This window comes from Schistocerca americana, chromosome 1 (genome assembly GCF_021461395.2).
Source record: "Schistocerca americana isolate TAMUIC-IGC-003095 chromosome 1, iqSchAmer2.1, whole genome shotgun sequence".
NCBI classification, from domain to species: Eukaryota; Metazoa; Arthropoda; class Insecta; order Orthoptera; family Acrididae; genus Schistocerca; species Schistocerca americana.
Window position 1 is genome coordinate 912,904,242 of NC_060119.1, and position 23,938 is coordinate 912,928,179.

At 42.4% G+C, this 23,938-nt stretch overlaps 1 pseudogene; it reads right to left on the reverse strand.

The window, feature by feature from the left end:
- Nucleotides 1-9,829: 9,829 nt before the first annotated feature.
- On the reverse strand, nucleotides 9,830-9,948 carry LOC124556854 (annotated as a pseudogene).
- Between the last annotated feature and the right edge of the window lie 13,990 nt (nucleotides 9,949-23,938).

Genomic DNA, 23,938 nt, shown 5'->3' on the forward strand with positions numbered 1-23,938 from the left:
GCTGCTGCGAGCCTTTGACCAAACAGGTGCCTCTCCTCGCACAGTTACTCCTTCTGTCAGCTCTTTCGTACCCACAAGTGGAACTCTCGCAACAGTTTAAACTAAAAATAGATACTTGCATTTTTCTACTACGTCAGTATTGTGTCGTTCTGATCCCTCTGTGCTTTCACCCACTGAAAGTTTATAACATGGGACTCATCCCAGGAAAACTGTTTTAATACATATAGCCCAATTCTGCATCCATTCACTTTTTCACTTTTTTTTGCCGTTGGCGTTAGCCATTTGTTCAAGGTAAGTGATGACAGCCAAAACAGTTGCAGGATAAAGATTTATTAAAATTCTTGACAAGGTTTCGGTATATATAAATATACCTTCACCAGAAGTAAAAAAATCCTGAACAGGAAGACACTTTCATTAGCAAAAACTTAACATCGGAAATGAGAAAGGAAAAACACCAAAGCTTAAGTAACCGTTAAATTACCAGAGTAAAACAGGCACAAAATCTTTTAGTTACTTACTAAAATTACATCCTGCAATGGAGATTAATAAAACAAGTGTGCCAAAGGCGTCGTCAATAGTTAAGACATCTCCATTTGTACAACATGATTATGGCCATTTGCCCAAGGATATGATTAGTTACAAATTATTACTCAATATCACATGTGCGACATAGGCATTCACTAATACAATTTAAGGTTCATCTACAACTACAGCTACAGCTACATATTGCCCAAGCCAACGATTGGTGCGCGGTGGAGGTACAAAGTACCACTAGAAGTGGTTTGCTTTCCTGTTCCATGCGCAAACAGGGAGTGGAAAAAACGACTACCTATATGCCTCCGTACGAGCCCTAATTTTGGTCATCTTACCTTTCTGGCCCTTATGCTACATCTACTTTGGGGGCAGTAGAATAGTCCTGCAGTTTATTTCAAACGCCGGACCTCTAAATCGTCTCAACAGTGCTTCGCGAAAACAACGTTGTCTTTCCTCTAGGGATTTCCATTCGAGTTCACCAAGCCTCTCCTTAATAGTCGCGTGCTGATCGGACCTACCAGCAACAGATCTAGTGCTCCGGCTCCTTTAAACCAAACTGTTGGGGATCTCAAACTCTCTGGCAGTGCTCAAGAATGAGTCGCACCAGTGTTCTATACGCGCTCTCCTTCATAGTCACGCATTCGCCTTCCCTGCTACCACCCTTACGTTCCCGTTCTATTTCATATCACTTCGCCACGTTAGCCTAGATATTTAACTGACGTCACACACTTTGTATAACTGATAACTGTGCTTTCATTTCGCTGCTTGGCAAAAACAATAACATTGCGGAATAAATGTTCACGTGAGCTGTAGCCACCCCTCCATGTACATCGTGTCTGGATATCTTGCACATATTCAGGGTGATTCTTATTAATGTTTAAAAACCCCGATGCGATGTAGATGACGCTGAAACAATTAATTTAACGTAAGACACATGGCGTCGCATATGTCGGGAAGCAGCCCAAAAATGGATGGGAAATACTGAACTTGTGACGTCATCAGATGTACTTCGGCGCACATGAAGCGGTTGCACATGGGCGTGAACGGATGGTTGAGCGATGCAATACTTGCATGCGAGCAAATGGTGCAAATTTCGAACGCGTTTTGTAAATGTAATCTGTAGACATTACAAGATATTGTCTGTAACCAAGTAAAGCTACTCTTATTTTGTATTTATTTCAGTTTGTTCCTTACTTTTTTGTTTAGAGGCACTGTGTTTCAGAAAACGTAACTCATTTACTGTTGCCGGCCGCTGTGGTTGAGCGATCCTTAGACGCGTCAGTCCGGAACCGCGTGACTGCTACGGTCGCAGGTTCGAATCCTGCCTTGGGCATAGATGTGTGTGATGTCCTTAGTTAGGTTTAAGTAGTTGTAAGTTCTAGGGGACTCATGACCTCAAATGTTAACTCTCATAGTGCTCAGAGCCATTTGAACCATTTTCATTTGCTGTTAACGACGCAATTCGGAAGTTATTATTTATTTACTTGTGACGTAAATTATACAGTCCTGTACCTTGAAGTAAGGCAGAGGAGACCGCTAGACTGGTAAATAAAATAGCAAATCTTACCTCAATATAAACAGACAACTGTCTACGATAACGAAAAAAATACTGCCTGCCAGACGCAGGACTCGAACTGTGAGCCCCACGCGCTGAAGTCGCTCATGCGGGCCAAGAGCCACACCGACGGAAATACTTGGCGTGGTTTGGGATGATCAGGTGCGACATCTGGTGACGTCACATGTTTAACACTTGTTATCCACTTTTGGGGTATTTCCCGATATTGGGGACCCTGTGTGTCTTGTATTAAATTACTTGCCTCAGCATCTTCTATTTCACGTCGGAGATTTTTAAACTTTGATAAGAACCACCCCGTACAAAGTCTCGTGGGAACTACACCGACATATAGCTGCTTATTTTACGAAATCCGGAGTGTAACTCGCCAGAATCGCTCATGCTTAGCACTGGTTTTTCACAACTCCCCACGTGTCATTTCACGCTCGATTCTTAAAGAGGGGGCAAGAATTTATCAGGTGGCCTCTCTAATATGTAGCTTACTCTGTAGTGAATTTTACTCTACCTCTACGTCTGCGTCATGTAAATATCTCCACTTCTCTTAGAAAGCGGGCAATACTGACAGTTCACTGTGGCCAGCTGTCGAAACAATTGTCACACACGTAGGTTGGGAATCTGTACTCTTTTCAACTCCTTGTGAAGCTTACGCCTTTGTCTTTCACAATACGAACACGCTAGTATTACACAGTTGTCTGCGATCTCATTTTGCTCTTCTCCGTAGTGCAGAGATGGTTGAACTTAAAGCCTCTGTGGGCGCGGAAGATAACAGGCATGATCCAACCTAATGCGTATTTTAGTAGTGATGTGTTGCCTAGATAATTTTATCTGTGAAAACCATGTTGTTGGCGGAATGCTCGACTGTATAGATGCGTAATGTATTCTTTTCGACTTTTGTGAGATCTGCCACATCTGCGTCCATTCCTGAAACGCTTGCGTCTTCAAGCCGGGAACGAAACCCGTATGCGTTACAAAATTGTTATAAAGTTGGTCATAGCTCACACTACGTTTGCCAGGTGACACACGATCTCCTTAGGAGGGATACCAGAGTGGCGCTTGGGCCAAGACAACTAAATGGGTTCAAATGGCTCTGAGCACTATGCGACTTAACTTCTGAGGTCATCAGTCGCCTATAACTTAGAACTAATTAAACCTAACTAACCTAAGGACATCACACACATCCATGCCCGAGGCAGGATTCGAACCTGCGACCGTAGCGGTCACGCGGTTCCAGACTGAAGCGCCTTTAACCGCACGGCCACACCGGCCGGCGCCAAGACAACTCGGTACGTTTGTGTTGACATTCAGATTGGTATATTAATTTAAATAAAATAAAATTGGCACATGGTGGTTTGTTTTGTAGTACCATTCCTGTTTTTCTAGGTCTTCCAGGGCTTTCCGGGATCCGTGGAAAGGATTTCGTTGAACTAATTTGTTGCATATGTAAGGGCTTCCTTGATTGCGAGAAGTTCAAGGTGAAGATGCTGGCTTCTGTAGGCAGCTTCAACATAGTCCAAGTTCGTGGATCTTCGCATAAGTTAGCAGAGCCACAGCCATTTTTTTTTTTTGAGCTTTGTGTATACGTTGATCGATGTCAGCGACGGTGATGCAATCAGTTGTACATCCATTGATTGCTCTCTTCCAAGGCCAACCACTAATAAAGGGAGCGGAACGAGAACATAATTTCGGGAAGAGCTGTAAGGGAAGATGTTCATGGGCCAATCAACCATCCTTATACAGCTGTTCTGTGGCCTGTCTACGTCTCAACAGCTGAGTACCAGGCTAGCTCTTTCAATTGAGTATCTGACTGTCTGTCAATGGTGCTCTCGCCAACGATAGTACTATCAACTTTTAAGAAACTACTATGTATCTCGTCTGATTTTTTACTACTGATTGGCGAGCGCGCGACTGTTCGTTGAAACTAAAAATATTTTGCCACTACAGTTTGTTAGAAATTTTTCTAAATAGACACTATACATAGTCTTGAATTTTCCCGTAATCCGATGAGACAAACACACACTCCCATGCCCGAGGGAGGACTCGAACCTCCGCCGGGACCAGCCGCACAGTCCATGACTGCAGCGCCTGAGACCGCTCGGCTAATCCCGCGCGGCTGGACACAACGTAGGGTCACAGTGGAGAACAGTTCCACGGCATTAACCTACAATATTTAATTTTCACTTGGCGTATACCTGTCCATCTAAGTCCCCTACAGACATAGCACACGTATCTGTTTAGCACATGGATATATATGGATAGGAAAACACTAAGTCATAACGCTGACCATAACAAAGTTCCTGTAAGTATTACATTCATATCGACAACGAAAGTACAGGCTTATAAATACGCTAGTTTCCAGATACTTCATGTTGGGAAGATGCAAAGAATGAAAAAGAAAATTTTTCATGTTGCTGTATTTATGTCCGGGAATGTGTCCAAATATTCAGACCTAAAACAAATTTTCTACCACCAGTCACTCGGTGATCAATGTTTTCACACGGCGCTAGTAGCTTCGGGCTTGTGATAATCTTCAGGTACAGTTACGTACGGACAACAGTAGTAGGGACTTAAATATTGTAAAAACATCTAAATTTCAAGTAAAGTATTGCTTGTGGCTAGCACACTCTGTAATTTCGTTTCTTTTCGCACTTATTAATGGGCACACCTTTAGTTTTCCATTTTAATGCAGTACTCCGATATATTAGTGTAAGCTGCGAAGAAACTGAAACAAATGCCCTCTGACTACAAATAAATATTAAATATATATACGTTGGTTTCCCCACTAGAAATTCGAAAGTTTAGCAAAGTTGCATAGCATACAGGTATCCACAACCAATGGTTAATGCCAAGTTGCGATGTTTATACTGCCCTTAGTTGTTACCTTCAAATAAAAGAGAGAGGAAGAGACTGGAGAAGAGGACGGATCGTCCAGGTGTTCCAGGCTTTGTTCAAGAATAAACATATTTGTAAAAACGTTCAGGGAGCTAGATTTCGGTAACTACTCTTTTCGAATACTTACCAAGAGATAAGACCTCGTGGATAGAGAATAAGGTAGTATACCAGAGCATCATAGGGTTTCAAGAATTTCAGGAAACACTATAATCTAATTACAGGATGGTTTCTCAACCAGGGGCATCGGATATTACTCTGTTTCCAGTTAATTTAATGCCGACAAGAATATTTGAGTATGACAAACTATAGTACTAAGAATTTTATATTCTGCTTGGTGAAGCTTAACTCTAAAACACATTCTTTTCTACAAGCCGTTTAAAAATAAAAAAAAAATTAAAGAATGTGTGTGGTGCTCGAGTTTCGTTGTCAGACTATGTGGAGAAGTGTACTGTTATTTCGTTTCTTGTTTTATTGGTTGGTTTAAGTTCAGTTTTTCGTTCCAGGTATACATGCACATTCATTAAGATGGTTTTATTTCCTCTTTTGAAATTTTGCAATGGCCTGGTGGAACGAAGATGATTTTCCTTATTTTGTAGTTTTGTAAAATTCAGCGCACATCGTGGCGAACCAGAACGCAGTCACCCTACAGTGAGTTCCCCACTTTGCTTTTCTGCTTTCGAGACATTCATGCTTCGACGTGTGTGCAATGCACTGAATGGGTAGCCTACTACAACAAATTTTTCCAGTAGATTGATGCATCATTTAAAATATTTTCTTCCGCAAAAATATTTCGTGACAGAGCAAAAACAACAGCTTTCAACTACTGGAAATTAGAGCTTCTATCACATGTCGACCAGGTGTTACGACAAATACCCAGGGAAAAAAAAGAGGCTCGTGGCAATGTTTAAACCGTGGAGTCTACATTAATATGGAACGGCATCCTCGCATATTATTCGGGAACGTTACGGCGTGCGTCTGCTCGTAGCGTGCGCTCTCGCTAGTATACGTTGTGTTCCAGAACCTTGTCCCAATATATTCTGCCGCACCACGCACAGCTCAGCGCTTTTGCTCATAACTGTCCACTTACATTGTAGTGTTGATTAAAAACGGGTTTTACATACCAGGGTTGCGTGTGGCTGCGGCAGAAGCCGTGTATTTATTCGGAGCTGTCTCGGCGAGCAGTTTATTGTGGGCCCCGCTTTCTGGAGGCGGGCGGGCGGCTCCAAGGAAGCCCGGGAACATTTCTCCCGCGGCTAACGAATCACGAACTCGTGTCTACAACACGAGCCGCGCTGCCTGCTGCCGCCACGTCGTGGCTCACAGCGCACACGGCCCAGGCGGGCGCATTTTAAAATTTAAGTGCCGTACCGCCTCCCTGAGCTACGAGGCGCAGACAGCGCAGCGTCTGAATACGACTCGTGTTCTCCAGTCAGCACTTCTGTGGTCTCCCTCTGTCCTCGCGTTCATCACTATGGGACAGTTGTGCGTACTTCGTAGGTGGTTGTGTCTGTTTCAAAACTGAGGTTCATACTAAAACTAATAAGAAAGTTACGCTTAATATTAACGGAAGTGACTTAACGCCTGTTACGTTCTTACAGTAACAATTGGTAGAGTTCAACCGTATGCTACATACAGCTCAGCAACGCATTTCGAGGGATAATGCTCTCTCCACCACGTTGTAAGGCTTAACTCATGACGATAAAACAAAACGCTAAAATGTGACAGACTTTTTAACGCTTTAACCGCATGAGCTAAGTTTTAGTATCTTATGATAATGAGAGCATTGTCTCGAAACACATTGTTAAGTTGTGTGTAGGTGAATGAAGAAGTTTGGATGCTAACAATTATTACAGTTTTGCTTGCATTAAAAAATGGCTCTGAGTGCTATGGGACTTCACTTCTGAGGTCATCAGTCCCCTAGAACTTAGAACTACTTAAACCTAACTAACCTAAGGACATCACACGCATCCATACCCGAGGCAGGATTCGAACCTACGACCGTAGCGGTCCCGCGGTTCCAGACTGAAGCGCCTAGAACCGCTCGGCCACTCCGGCTGGCTTGCTTGTATTATTTACCCCTCCATAAACAAAACTATTTGTTCAGACACTGGAGTCATCTTACACAGGAACTGATATCAAATACCGGCCAGAACACAGGGTAGACATGCCGATTTAGGGAAGCTGACGGTACCACTAGATTTTACGCAATCCCAACACCAAGTGCGAGATTTTCTTATTCTCTTGCTTGTTACGATCAAACTATTAGACCTACAGAAAAATGAATAGGAACTTTTTGTAGGAAATTTTGAACGGGGCTAAGTTTCCGCTGGAGGCCAAGGCATTTCGAATTATTCAAGAGAAACTCATTTGAAGGTATATGTTGTACATTTTTCTTGAATAGTGTGAAAACCACGGCCTTTGGCGAAAACGTATCCCGTACATACGAGGTGCGGCTAGAAAAAAACCGGACTGATGCTGGAAAAAACATTTATTTACAATTTCATGTTATCTCCTTCAATGTACTCTCCTCCTCGGTCTCTACACAGCTCCATACGAATTTTCCACTGTTCATAGCAATGCTGCAGATCATTTTCGGTAAGTCCATACATTACTTCCGTCGCTTTTTCTTATACTGCTTCAACAGTCTCAAATCTAGTTCCTTTCAAAGCTGACTTGACTTTAGGGAAAAGAAAAAAGTCACAGGGGGCCAAATCAGGTGAGTAGGGTGGATGATCTACGATGGGAATGTTGTGTTTTGCCAAAAACGTCTTCACTGACAACGCACGGTGAGCTGGGGCATTGTCTTGGTGAAGGATCCATGACCACTCGAACACTTGTGTTCGCGATAAACAATCATCGCCGTACACTTGTTGTAACATTACAAACGTTGCACTTGCAGATTTTCCTAGTTTGAAACAAAATTTGATGTTAACACGCTGTTCTTTCTGTACACTCAACATTTTCCGACGCACAGACAAAACGTCAACTACTTAAAACAGACGCACGGGCAGACTGAGTGCAGGAGGCAGATGGAACTCGAGCAGTAGGCGGAGCGAGAGTCACGTGACAGGCCACGCGACTTTCAGCCTTATTGCATTCGTTTTATTGTTTCACCAGTACTAGTCCGGTTTTTTTCTAGCCACACCTCGTAATTTAACTACATTAACTTCATTACAAAAAGATGCTACTCATTTTTCTGTGGGACTAATAGCTTGCACATCGTGAGCGAGAGAATATGAAAATATTGCAAGTGGTATTTGAAGGCACTGAGGCTGCATGAAACCCATGTGTAGGAGCAGCTGAGTCACCCTCTACATCACCTTCATGTCACATAACCTATGAACAGGTCTTCTTTCTTTATAAACTGGTCATGTGATGATGACTTGCCTAAATGTCGAAACTGTAATGATAGAATTAAAAATACACCAAACATTCTGAAAACAGATATTGGCCACATTCAATAGTTCAGATATCTTGGGGAGATAATCCAAGAGAATAGTTTGGAAAAAACTGCTGTCGAGGTAAGAATGCATAAAATGGGAAAGGCATATGGAGATAGCAGAGAGACGAGAGACAAAGATTTTTGCAACAAAAACGCTTTTTTAAAAATGCAAAAATAAGGCATTACAGTACAGTAGTGGGCCAGAATATCTATATGCAAGCGAATGTCTAGAATTAAACTATAATTTAGATCAATTGGAAATAATAATGGCGAATAATTAGGAAAATATTAGGTCCACAAACACCGTGGAAGATAGGAATTTACGTAGCAAAGATGAAATTTGTGAAACATAGAAAACACATCAGAGGTGCTGAGAAAAAGAAGACTGGTATTTTTCTGGACACCGGCATTTATATCGACACTTGACAGAAGTGCTTGGAGAAAATGTATTGCATGCAGATGGATTCCAAGGTATAAGAGTGAGTGAAAAAAAAAATTGGTCAGAAAACAGGAAGAAAACACGTAGTGAACACATGAAATAACACAGCAAGAAAAACAGAGAACTACCAACAAGGAATTGAAACTGACGCGTGGTCCTTACCTGGCCCAGCTGAGAAATAATAATAGATTTTTAGTTTTTTCGTTATTTTACTAAATTGCTTGTGACGAATGATGCTTCAACGGTTTATTTGACACTATTTTGAAATTTTGAGAAAAGTTATTTTAATGGTTGAACTAATGAACTATAACATGTTGCTCATAAGCAATTAAGTTCTTCCCTTGCCTAAAATATTACTTTTTTATGTAAATCAGCGTAATTGTTCCTCATTCGCGTCTCTGCGCCATTAAAAAGATAAAATAAAAAAGTAAGGCCGTCACGCAGCTCACTTTCCCGTTCAACCCGGCTTATACGGTCCATCTGGAGCCAAAGTACCGAAAAAATTATAAGTAAAGTCGTATGGCATTGTTGGCAGGAAGACCCTGAAGGGGACGTTCAACCCGCCTAATTGGAAAGGTTCTTCAATCATGCGCGCACGATCGGACCTGGCGTGTTTAAGTGTATCTTGTAATTGTAGGTGACCGTAATAAGTGTGTGTGGTGTGCTATCATGTTAGTGTTGGATGATGATGACGAGAGAATGGAGAGGGTGAAACATGGTGCGGCACATAGCCTACTCCTCTCACGAAGCACGAATGGGGTCACCGACCTTAGAGCCTCATGCGACGGACGGTGCACCATCAACAGTGCCACGTGCTCTCGCTTCAAGAGATACTGCGGAGAGGTGCGGAATTTAATACAGGACATCGTTGCGAAGTCTGGTGAGCAGGAACGTGACGCCACCACCCCTCTTCCTATTGCCGTGAAGGTGAAGGTAAAGGGAAAGGGAAAGCAACAAACAGCACGTTGCGTACCCAGACGGTTACCCATCCATTTACTGGCCACGCTTGACGTTACTTAACTTCGGTGATCTGATGGGAACCGGTGTAATAAACATGACAAGGCCGTTTGCGCAAAATGGTGTACAACATGTAAATTGGCTTAGCTAACTGTGCGTAGCCAGCGGACGACTGAGATCAAAACCGCCCATTGAAATAATTTTGGACTTTTAGTGTTCGTACGATGGCTGTTGGAAATCAGTATTATTTTAAAGCAACATTGTCTACAAAAGGATTAAACTAATGTTTGACATCCGTCATCATCCTTGACCTATTGAATACGCGTTTCCTCTCGCCTGATTTCAAAGCCTGCTGCACCTGTGACTGTCACTTTTGTTTTCATATTTTAGTTTCAGAAGCATCCCTATGTTACGTTAAGAGTCCGTGGGACCATATTCAGTCTGATACCGTTTGTTAGTCTTCCAGTTAAGAAAACGAGCAATTTCGTTTCCGTTGAAGGCACTGCTAACTGAAGACTACGTTTACACATGTAAAATCATTTTAAAATTGCGAACTGATACTTGTAGCATGTACCAGCTATGACCCCTAAGGATTACTAGGCACATTTAATCTAGTGTTTTTGATTGCTTATTGCGTATTTCATTCGGCGCGCAATGGCACTGAAAATATCATTTCCAATGTCATTACAAATAAAATATCATTTGATCATCGTATTACCACTAGGATGAATATGACGCAATAAACAAACTGGATATATGTATCTCCTTTGATTTCAAAACTGTTATTTTCAAAATATATGACTTCTCTTTCTTAGTCAGTTATGTCCAATGATGTTTAGTTCATTTTTATATTTACAGCGTACCAAAATTTATTCGTGGTGAGCACCACTGCGGTCAGTATGTCGCTAATTTAGATTGTTTGTTTCTCGAATGTAACATTCATGAACATAGAGTGGTGACTGTGACGCTGAACATCTGTAGTGTACGTTTTCTTGTTAGTTCCTTAAAATACTGCCGATACATCCCATGTAAATTACTTGGGGTCCCCAATGGTAATCAATGAAACAAAAAATGCTTGTAGTAAGAGGGTTAAAATGTAGTTTATGTTTCCATTCCACAGTGCGGCTCCAAATTAGCCTAGAGTGGTATTCCGGTCGAGGACTACTATTTACGACTACTACATGAAGTATAAAATCACTATTTTCAGCAGATACTGAGAAAATGTGCTGCATGATGGTGCTGTGAAGCAAGTGCGGGATATCATCGTAGCAATGAGTCCATGAGTCACATTTATAAAGACTTTGCTGCGTTCATCTCATCGCAGTTTGGTAAAGTTTTTCACATACATCTTCGTTACAAATCGATACTTTGAGAACTACTGATAAACAGAGTTTGTAGGTACTAGGCCGTCGGTGGCTAACAAGTTTTCCCCCTTTGTGCAAACTGACAGATTTCGTCTTCTAATGTAGATTAAATACGATAATATGCTTCGGACGGGATTGGTTAGTAACTCCTTGAGATGGAATGTAATTATGCACTCGCACGCCATGAAAATTTTATTAATTGAGATTTGATTACAGCTAACAGTTGTGATCGTTAATATTGCACAACCACATTTGGGTTTCAAGATCAAGTATGAAACAACCCCAAGTAAAACTCTAGCTAAATTACGTCGTGAGTATACGGAGCAGAATATCTTACATGAGAATACCTTTGAAACATTGAAACATACCGATCATCTTAGTGGTCTGCTGTCACCAGACTTTTCAACACAATTCCATGCGACCGTTGTATTTTTTATTTAACTTTCAAACTGCGAAGAGAGGTTTTACCATCGGTTCTCTTATAGTACGTAAACGCAGAGGAAAAGGCGACCACGAGCGTCCCGCGACAGAGACGTAGAAGTCATGCGAGACGATTCGCTTCAATATGATTCGCACTTTCATCGAATTCGGGCAGACTGTCTGTTCCACGGTGGAATTGCGCTGGATTGCCAATAACCTGGCGTCGTGAGGCGCAAAATTAAAATTCCGCGGAAAAGAACCTTAACGCACATGAATAATACATCCTGCGGATTATTGACTCTTCCCTTGTCTTTCTCCTCCGACTCCAGCTAAAGCGATCTGGATCAGAAGACGAATTGTCCATCATATTTATGATTCTTCACGCAGTTTATAGGGTACGAATGTGAACCAAATTCAGATACCATATAGGAAAACTACTTTTCCGATAGTTATACGATAAGCAAATGGGATTCTACCTGAGGCATTATTACAGGGTGTTTCAAAAATGACCGGTATATTTGAAACGCCAATAAAAACTAAACGAGCAGCGATAGAAATACACCGTTTGTTGCAATATGCTTGGGACAACAGTACATTTTCAGGCAGACAAACTTTCGAAATTACAGTAGTTACAATTTTCAACAACAGATGGTGCTGCGGTCTGGGAAACTCTATAGTACGATATTTTCCACATATCCACCATGCGTAGCAATAATATGGCGTAGTCTCTGAATGAAATTACCCAAAACCTTTGACAACGTGTCTGGCGGAATGGCTTCACATGCAGATGAGATGTACTGCTTCAACTGTTCAATTGTTTCTGGATTCTGGCGGTACACCTGGTCTTTCAAGTGTCCCCACAGAAAGAAGTCACAGGGGTTCATGTCTGGCGAATAGGGAGGCCAATCCACGCCGCCACCTGTGTTTTTTGGATAGCCCAAAGCAATCACACGATCATCGAAATATTCATTCAGGAAATTAAAGACGTCGGCCGTGCGATGTGGCCGGGCACCATCTTGCATAAACTACGAGGTGTTCGCAGTGTCGTCTAAGGCAGTTTGTACCGCCACAAATTCACGAAGAATGTCCAGATACCGTGATGCAGTAATCGTTCTGGATCTGAAAAATGGGCCAATGATTCCTTTGGAAGAAATGGCGGCCCAGACCAGTACTTTTTGAGGATGCAGGGACGATGGGACTGCAACATGGGGCTTTTCGGCTCCCCATATGCGCCAGTTCTGTTTATTGACGAAGCCGTCCAGGTAAAAATAAGCTTCGTCAGTAAACCAAATGCTGCCCACATGTATATCGCCGTCATCAATCCTGTGCACTATATCGTTAGCGAATGTCTCTCGTGCAGCAATGGTAGCGGTGCTGAGGGGTTGCCGCGTTTGAATTTTGTATGGATAGAGGTGTAAACTCTGGCGCATGAGACGATACGTGGACGTTGGCGTCATTTGGACCGCAGCTGCAACACGGCGAACGGAAACCCGAGGCCGCTGTTGGATCACCTGCTGCAGTAGCTGCGCGTTGCCCTCTGTGGTTGCCGTACGCGATCGCCCTACCTTTCCAGCACGTTCATCCGTCACGTTCCCAGTCCGTTGAAATTTTTCAAACAGATCCTTTATTTTATCGCTTTTCGGTCCTTTGGTTACATTAAACCTCCGTTGAAAACTTCGTCTTGTTGCAACAACACTGTGTTCTAGGCGGTGGAATTCCAACACCAGAAAAATCATCTGTTCTAAGGAATAAACCATGTTGTCTACAGCACACTTGCACGTTGTGAACAGCACACGCTTACAGCAGAAAGACGACGTACAGAATGGCGCACCCACAGACTGCATTGTCCTCTATATCGTTCACATCACTTGCAGCGCCATCTGTTGTTGAAAATTGTAACTACTGTAATTTCGAAAGTTTGTCCGCCTGAAAATGTACTGTTGTCCCAAGCATATTGCAACAAACAGTGTATTTCTATCGCTGCTCGTTTAGTTTTTATTGCCGTTTCAAATATACCGGTCATTTTTGAAACACCCTGTAAGTCTATAACGTAGTTTACAAGTGCTTCAGTGCTTAGTAAACACCTGCAAATAAGACGAGTGCCGCCTGTTGCTAGGTAGTAACATTCAGATAGATAGGTTTATGAATGTTTGCATCTGAGACTTTGCTCTTTGATCGATACTCGTAACTAGAAACTGAAGCTACTAAGAATTTTTCAAAAACAATATGTTACACTTTGCTCACGTGCACCCATAAACTTTGCAGGACGTGAGTATGATAATGCGAAACGCATTAATATTTCAATTGATATCTCAAAAACACTTAAGGCAAAAACACACGATCTGTCGATAGCTGTTTATTATTCTACATTACCTGTTTCAAGCACTTTCGTTAATCTTCGCTTCTTTTCTTCTTCACTTCGTGGATGAGAAAAATTGCCTGTTGTGGTGCTCAACCTCTTGTACGGTCTTCCTACATTTCTTCTGCCAGTGCATTTATAATTGAGACCCTTTACTGGGAATGCTTCTCCACATGTACGGTGTACATGTTTCTTCGATTTTCTCCTATTTACGTTTGTTTTTTCGTTCAGGTTATATATTACTAAATATTTCCTTACATCCCCATTTCTTTTCCGGCCTTCACTTGTACATCCTTCCATTCTCAGAAATCTCATTATTTGATGCTCTATCCTACTTTTTCGGTATCTTAAGCAAATATCATCTAGCGATCTAATTCAAATTATTTTTTTAAGAAGGGAAACAGCAATTAATCTAGAGATTTTGAAATGTTGTCATTTATTAAAACAATCTGAAATACTAGAAAATACTCACCAATGTTTTAAGCATAAATTATATGAAGTTGAAGTTTTTAGTACATGTAGAGGGTTGTCATTAATGGTTGGTTCAAATGGCTCTGAGCACTATGGGACTCAACAGCTATGGTCATAAGTCCCCTAAAACTTAGAACCACTTAAACCTAACTAACCTAAGGACATCACACAACACCCAGGCATCACGAGGCAGAGAAAATCCCTGACCCCGCCGGGAATCGAACCCGGGAACCCGGGCGCGGGAAGCGAGAACGCTACCGCACGACCACGAGCTGCGGCCTGTCATTAATATCACAAAAATTTTCCACCAATCAAAGCTTTGTCTTTAGTACATATGACAGTGAGGCTGATTCTGTTTCTGCACGAATAAGGTATTTCTTGAGAACGAAACAGTTTACATCACGATTTTTATTTGAATGCAGCTATCGGTTTTGGTCGAATTTGGCTGTCTTCAAATCTAAATCTAAAACTAAAATAAGAAGAGCATACTTGCAACAACAGTGCCCGTATATCTTTAATAACATGTACGTCCGCAGAACTCACAAATGGCGGATGGGCGGTCGAAATTTAAATACGTCCTATGCAGATTCTACTTAGACAGGTTGTTCTAGTTGAAAACTGATGGAAAAGTTGAAAGCCGATGGAAAAGTAAATAATATCAAAAATGTGCTGTAGCAGCATAACAGTGTCAGAGTAGAGTGAAGGCACCTGCATTTAGCACTGTGTATGCGATCTGTCTTAGCCGAAGATACCTGGTGTAATTTCAGTAAATGTGAGGGGAAAAAAATGGGTGGTGGAGGCTAACTTGGTGGTGCAGTGCTTTCAGTTCATTGTTTTTACCGCGTGCAGCTGGATATGCTAAGGAAAAAGTTGTTTAGTACCCGTCTATAAAAATGGTTCAAATGGCTCTGAGCACTATGGAACTTAACTTCTGAGGTCATCAGTCCCCTAGAACTTAGAACTACTTAAACCTAACTAACCTAAGGACATCACACACATCCATGCCCGAGGCAGGATTCGAACCTGCGACCGTCGCAGTCGCGCAGTTCCAGACTGTAGTGCCTAGAACCGCACGGCCACTACGGCCGGCCTACCCGTCTATGACAGTGTCATTAGAAGTGCTGCTCGTTCTCGGGATGGAGGACGGATGGATCAGGAAAGTGACTGTTTCAAAATAACAGTACCGGCATTTACTTTAGTCAGTGGGAAAAAGTATATCTGACTGCCAGACGGGTGTTTAAACCCAATCCTACTGAACGTGAGTCCCATGGCTTAACCATACTGTAACTCGGTCAGCTGAATCCTTTAGCTGTCCATCCACTGTAAACTAATTTTCCATTTAATTCTCTTACTACATACTCTTGCTACCAATTATCTTAAGGGAGGACAGACGTATGCGCGCGAACAGTCTTACTGAGTCGCAAAGTGTACTTTATATATTGAAAATGAGACCCAAAAAGTTGTAAATGAGAGTGGAGTGTCCAGTTCTTGTATTTATGGCACGCCAGCTAGCGTTTTAATTTTAGAGCAGACACTGCTGCATAGCGCAATGAAGATAAAGTGGTGATGTAACCAAGCGGAAGTGTGGAGGGAGGAGGGTGTTAGACGGTAACTAGAGTGTCTTCTGCTCCACAACGATCCCAGGAACTGTTTATCTGACTGCTTCCATGAAAACGCATTTCACAGGAACTCAAGTGCCTCAGCTAAGTTGCAGCACCGGCATGGCTTCTAAAGGTCGACTTGGCAATGGGTGCTGCGTCGCGCTGTCCAGACTGTCGCGTGTCGACGTGTTCTTACTTCTCTTTCCGACCTGTTCCCTCCACATACCTCGACGGAAATTATCCTCACTTCCACAGAAGAGATCAGGTCCGCGAACCCGTCTACCACCCGAGAGGTAAGCAGCTCACTATGGTACTCCCAAAGGTTACGGGAGATCTTTTCAACAAATGATGCACACGGCACCCACGCTGCGGAAGAACTAAGGGTTCTAATCTGATGAAAGACATACTATCTAATGTTGCACAGTTTGTCAATTTAAGGTTATTCAGAAATAAAGAGTAGCAGTCGAAAGTGCAGTTTATTTTCTTCCTGCTGGTGTTGGCCAGCTTCGGCTACAACAATCGTCATCAGACCGAGATTCCGCAATACAGGTTTTGTCTTTAATAAGCATCATCAGACAGAAGGTTTCGAAATACTTTTTATTCTTATATCAGGAAAAATCGCTGAAGTTCAAACATGTTGCCAAAAGTCTTAAGACTTGCTGCCTATAGCAGCCACACGCTAAAGAAATCGTGTTGTTGTATCAGAGTTCAGTCGAGAATTTTGAATCTAGTAAGAAAAAAGTTAGACACGAAATGAAGCTTACCAAAGAACATTTCATTAAATTGGACGTCACCATAATATATCATAATGTCTCTCTCCTTTTCGAGAAGCACTGTTGAGAAAATTTGGAGAACCGGTATTCAAGGCTGACTGCAGAACGATTCTGCGGCTGAATACCACGAAGATAGGATTAGAGAGACTGGGGCTCGTGGAGAGGCGTACAGACAGTCGTTTTTCCCTCTCTCTCTTTGCGAGTGGGACAATGTGAGCAAGAACATAGGCTACTTAAGAAAAAAAAAGTTTCTACCACTAAGAAGTTGAAGTACGGAATGTACACGTGGTATGAAGTATAGCTATTTCAATAGCACGATGCATAGATTCGCGCTCCTGTCTACACCACTGCACATGTATTACGCACCGTCGTGCGTTTGTGACAGTTGATGAGGTGGCGTGGGGGGGGGGAGGGAGGAACAGCGCACATCACGACGAGCTATGCCTACCCAAACAGGTATGTGAGGGTAGCTGATGTTATTGCACGTATAGTAGCTTAATTGTTCACTAACACTCGTGATAACAAAACTACTGATACGCAACACAACTGTGGGTAATAGCAAGTGACTGAAGGCAATTAATTTGGATCCGCAGAGAGTCGTTTCTCCCTCGCTCTGTTTGCGAGTGGAACAATGTGAGCAAGAACATAGGCTACTTCAGAAAAAAGTTTGTTTTCTCATTCTCAAATCATTCATACCTGTAATTATCCATACTAATCATTTAGTTGAACTAAAATGTTTTGCCGGCCGGAGTGGCTGAGCGGTTCTAGGCCCTACAGTCTGGAACCGCGCGACCGCTACGGTCGCAGGTTCGAATCCTGCCTCGAGCATGGATGTGTGTGATGTCCTTAGGTTCGTTAGGTTTAAGTAGTTCTAAGTTCTAGGGGACTGATGACCTCAGAAGTTAAGTCCCATAGTGCTCAGAGCCATTTGAACCATTTTTAAAATGTTTATTTAGTATGTGCGTTTTTCAATTCATGTCATAATATGTTTTGCATCTAAATATTAAATATCAGCTATTTCTTTGTTTGACTTGTTTGAAGCTGTATTTTACGGTATGCTCTTGAAGTGACTGAAATACCAAAATCTATATGTTCACTCAGGGATTTGAACACCATTCGTTTCAGAGTACAACTCTAGCGGCATAGCACCCAAGTCTGTCAGTACAGATCAACGATTCCTCGGAATCCGTTACTTCCTGTCAATATTGCAGCAGTTGGGCGTGCCGTTTCTAAGGTACACGGCCGCGGAAGAAAAAAGGAAGCCAGCACCTGTTGATCAGGCACGTCCATCTCGCCGCTATCTCACGGATCTGGCTGTCAAGACCGAGAAGCAATATGATGCGCTGGCCGCAGCCAACTGCTGGAGACTTGCCGGGCCGTTCGCAGCTGTCTGCGGGGAGCGCCGGAGGCACTCGAGGCGAACCCGAGGTGGCAGCGGTGGTGCGGGGGTGGCATCCACTTGCCCGCACCATCAGCCCCGGGCTACCAAAATTGCGGCTTCCAAGTGCCAGCCCAAACCTGCCTGCCTCCATTGCCGCCACCGTTGCTACCGCCGCTCCAGAATTTGCAATTCAATGCCGCAAAGCCACACCGGCGCGGCGCGAGCCGCCTCCGCGAAAGCCGATAAAAAGTTTTCCTTTTTTTTTAACTTCCTTTCTTCCTTTTTCTCTTCCGTAACACTCTACCTCTCGTCCAGCTACGTCGCTTTTAAACGCTATACGGTTAAATTATGGTAAGGCGGATAGAGATTTGGAAGACTCTCACCTTGTTCTTTCCCTACGGATAAAGCGATGCAGCTGCTTATCTTTACAACTGTTCCCCTCCCACTCCGCACCTCGAGTATTTCACTTCCTCTCCCGAGAGCGCGAATTGACGGTGAGTGCTGGTACTGGTGTTCGTGTCGCTGGAGAAATTCCTTCCCGCTTTCATTATGTCAGCACGCGTATTCAGCTGGGAACACTATGAGGCACTTCCCAGTAGCGGGCGGAATGGTTCCGTGCGATGTGTCCAAATTTCTGCGACCGTAAAGCCTGCTGCTGCGTTGTGTAACACTGTTTAATACTGTGCTGTTCCTGAAAATGGCGTGTCATACGGTCGGAACCACCATGTTCAGAATATCAGCTTCCCCCACGTTCCGTGGAGTTGGTGAGCTACTGAGCTACGCTTCACACTCCCCTTTACTGTTAAAGATACATATTGACGAAAGATCACGTCCGTAAAAAAAATTGCAGATAAAATTCGCGGTGTTTACTGATATTTTTGGGAGCCCTTAAACAACTAAAAGCGATAGTAAGAAAATGTGTACATTTTTGATTGATGGAAATATGTTTTTCATGTAGTACAGGAACAGAAACGTCCGCACGTCTCAAAAAAAGATTATTTAAATTATACTACTGGCCATCAAAATTGCTACACCAAGAAGAAATGCAGATGATAAACGAGTATTCATTGGACAAATATATTATACTAGAACTGACATGTAATTACATTTTCACGCAATTTGGTTGCATAGATTCTGAGAAATCAGTACCCAGCCAATGCGAACAAGAGGTGACCGAGACGTGTAACCAATGGCACCCCATACAATCACGCCGGGTGACACGCCAGTATGGCGATGACGAATACACGCTTCCAACGTGCGTTCACCGCGATGTCACCAAACACGGATGCGTCCATCATGATGCTGTAAACAGAACCTGGATTCATTTGAAAAAATGTCGTTTTGCCATTGGTGCACCCAGGTTCGTCGTTGAGTACATTATCGCAGGCGCTCCTGTCTGTGATGCAGCGTCAAGGGTAACCACAGCCATGGTCTCCGAGCTGATAGTCCATGCTGCTGCAAACGTCGTCGAACTGTTCGTGCAGATGGTTGTTGTCTTGCAAACGTCCCCATATGTTGACTCAGGGATCGAGACGTGGCTGCACGATCCCTTACAGCCATGCGGATAAGTTGCCTGTCATCTCGACTGCTAGTGATACGAGGCCGTTGGGATCCAACACGGCGTTCCTTATTACCCTCCTGAACCCACCGATTCCATATTCTGCTAACAGTCATTGGATCTCGACCAACGCGAGTGGCAATGTCGCGATACGATAAACCGCAATCGCCATATGGTACAATCCGACCTTTATCAAAGTCGGAAACGTGATGTTACGCATTTCTCTTCCTTACTCGAGGCATCACAACAACGTTTCACCAGGCAACACCGGTCAACTGCTGTTTGTGTATGAGAAATCGGTTGGAAACTTTCCTCATGTCAGCACGTTGTAGGTGTCGCCACCGGCGCCAACCTTGTGTAAATACTCTGAGAAGCTCCTGTCTGTTAAATTTCGCGTCTGTAGCACGTCATCTTCGTGGTGTAGCAATTGTAGTGGCCAGTAGTGTATATCACTTATTGCACTCAGAGGATGTAACTGAAACTCCACTGTGATTCCACAAGAATTTTCATTTAGTGGATGCTTCCGTTATGATCATACTACTGAACATGAGCCTTTAAAAGTTTATATTTAGGCCTGCTGTTTATTTCTCTATGTGCTAACGTTTTCATTGGTTCCTAGTTTTGGGATTATAAGCTCCCCATTCGTGTTTTAATATTTTTGCGAATCAGATATTTACAATGTGTGTAATACCATTTGTAAGGTAATTGTAACTGTGGCCTTCATTTTGGATGCTTGCAAAACTGTGTTACTCCATTAATGTGGAACTCCGTAACCATTTCAATTCCTAAACGTAATTTCTTAAAAACAAAAAACTAGTATGTTTCTTCAAAATTAGAAGCTTATTTTCCATATTTGACACTCCACATTTAACACTACTTGAGACAGTTTTTGAGAGGCATTTGTCATCGCTTTTTATTCGCAGAGCCGAGTAAATATTTTATGTCATTTCGTTTCGATGTCTCATGTTTATCGAGATACATTGTAACTTCAGGCTTTTTCGAATTTTACATTAGCATCATTACTGTTTACCATTCAAATGTTCCGTGTTATAATGCTTTGTGTCTAACGTTACTATTACGTCTGCGTATTATTGTTAACTGGAATTTATCAATAGCACTTCTGCAAAAGGACTATAAATTTAGGTAAATATGGAACACACCGATCCATAGCGATCAAACCTCTTAATTGAACATTTACCTCTACAGTACAATTAAGTTGTCATTGTACGCATACACTTTCTTCCTCTTTATTTGGATTGCCACTTTGAGTTACGATTCGCTGAAAGACGTCGTCATACTTCGCTTTTCATTTTCTGCATCCTCCAAACGATTATTTTCTTTCTGGGAGACTGTCAGAAGTGTGTTGAAACCGTCTCTAATACATACGGGAGCATAAAGATTGTGTGTCCAGCCGTGGAAATGATAACTTGCAGTTGAACAGCGATTTATAAGAGTGGGCGACACGCTGGTCGGAAACATAGCATTTTTACCTAAACTGAGTTATGACATGACACAGGCGGTAAGAGTCTCTGAAAATCTTATTGTTCTCCTCGCTTGGTCTCCAGTAGACGCGCTTGAATTTTAAATGGTACGGGAGGGGGCTTTTTTTCGCGACTTTCTCTTTAGTTGGTACTCATGATGTTTACCATATAGGAATCTGAGACTGAGAGATGAACAACATTTTGTAACGACGAAGAGGTTTTTTTTTCTCAATTTATTGGCTTTTGGGCCGTCCCATTAAGTCAACTCAGTAGTAATGTCAATTATGATGATACGAAAGGAAGAAGAACACAACACACAGTCCTCGAGCGGGAATCGAGCCCGGGCCCCTTCTCTTAAGAATCCGCCGCGCTGATCGCGCAGCTACCGAGGCGGACGACGAAGATTCGAAATAAACCAAACGCGTCAGCAGGACAATTGCTCCGATTGATACCAGCGTCCTCCTGTGGTTGTTACAGGAATATTTGTACAACCTGGCTTTCTATGTAACTACCCTGGAAAGCTCAGGACGAGCGGACGTTTATTGGTTCGTTGATTCTAAGTGATGAAATATAACACCGTATAACGAGCATACTGAAACGGAAATAAGTCTGTAATACATTTTTTCATTCGAATGACTTTCTTTGTGTGAGAAATCTTATGGGACTTAACAGCTAAAGTCATCAGTCCCTAAGCTTACACACTACTTAACCTAAATTATCCTAAGGACAAACACACACACCCATGCCCGAGGGAGGACTTGAACATCCGCCGGGACCAGCCGCACAGTCCATGACTGCAGCGCCCTAGACCGCTCGGCTAATGCCGCGCGGCCGAATGACTTTCTGTACCATGGTCTCCTTACCTTCAGTTCACTTTCAGTGATACATAATTTGTGATGTTCTGATTCAACGATTGTTGAAATAACTTGTCGCTCAGCTTCGACAGATCTGTATAAAACAGCAAAAACATGCCGCCGCCCTCCATGATAGTTTTATTACTGCAAGGTATATTTTTATAAAGACATTTGTTTCCGGTTCTAATTACTTAAATGTCGACTCCAGGTCAACTTGTAACCTTCGAATACAAAATCATATATGTGATAGCTGTGCACGCGACTACCTTAAACAGTTAAAACAACAAGAATACCCTGTAACAAGTCAGTGTGAATTAGTTTAGTTGTTAACGACACATGACCGACACATAGCTCCAACTTCAGGTGAAAATTTTAGATTCATCAACGAAAGTTCCACGACTACAGCGCAGTTCGATTAAAATCATGTTATTTTCCGATAAAAATAACATAACATTTTTCAATGGTAAATTATAGTATTTTGAAATGACAGTGGCCCTCGTAAAGTAAAGCTACGCCACAGCCTCTTGGATTTATTTTACTAACTAAACAGCACTTGGAAATTTTCCATAACTCGAAAGATAAAGTGTTCTCTTAATGAACCAAGAGATTCTGTCAGGCCGATTGTAATATCAAAGCTCACGGCGCATTTACATCAGGTTTATTGACAGATACGCCGCAATCGTTATACGACATCGAAGACCAGAAATATAAATCGGATAACTGCTTACCTTCTGGCACCAGTGGTGTAAATATCCACTTGGTGAGAGGGGAAAATAAAGCGAGGCTTTCCATTTTCAGAGGGACTGTATTCCAAAGTCGATGGCGTGGCTGGGCTAAAATCAACTTCCGCGCTGCAATTAGCAGGACAAAAGAAGTGGACGCCGTGCCAGAGGGACTTTTTCCCTGCAGGCTAACCTAGAATTTGGCAGTCGGCAAACCTGCTACTACGAATTTGGCTGCGCCGCTTTCTATGCGCTGCAAATTACGCTCTTTGATCTTAACTTAATCCAGTCCACTTCAATAGAGCGCGCGGCTGATTTGTTTGTATATGCCGCGTCACGCGTTTGCCTAACAAATGCGCCTACATCCTTTGTTGTTCATTGGTTGCTCCAATGCATTTCGATATCGGCTATGCCAGAGTAATGCGTCACTCGTACCTGTTCCTTTTTATGGTACTATTGAGGTGTGCTGCTTTCGCAGTTTATGGCGACTGGTAAAAGCGTTGTATGTGAAACGCTTTTGATGGCCAAGTTAATTCCAATATTTTTCTCTTAATACGAACTGCAAGTATAATTCCTAATATTTTTTCACTTCTCTTCGTGCAAAACGAGAGTTCTCGAATAACACTTTCTGTTTATAAACGACCGAACTTCTCTTTTCATAACTTTTATCTATCTTGCCGTCAATCAGAGTATACCACTCGTATAAAAGCCAGCAATAACTAATGCATCGAACATAAGTTTTCTAGTAACATTATCTTCATATTACATCAAAATTTTATGTGAAACATTTGTCTTACGTAATATTACCATCAGCAGAAAATATCCTTTCGATTTATTATGAAAACAAACAGTACAAAGAATTTTAATGAGCATTCCAAAGATATCGAAAAGAAAATTAAGATATTCTTTTGACTATTTTTCTATAGTGGCGTTCTCGGAACTGAGGGAATTTTTTCATCGTTTTCTTTTTAATTTCACTGTCCTATAATTTGATAGGAAGAGGGGTTCCCTAGCTGCAAAATGTTTGCAGTAGTCAGGTTAACTGATAGCTGAAATTCATAAATAAATTCACACTAGGAATTCATCGATTTCAGAACTGCAACTTGGGCCATTGGTCGTA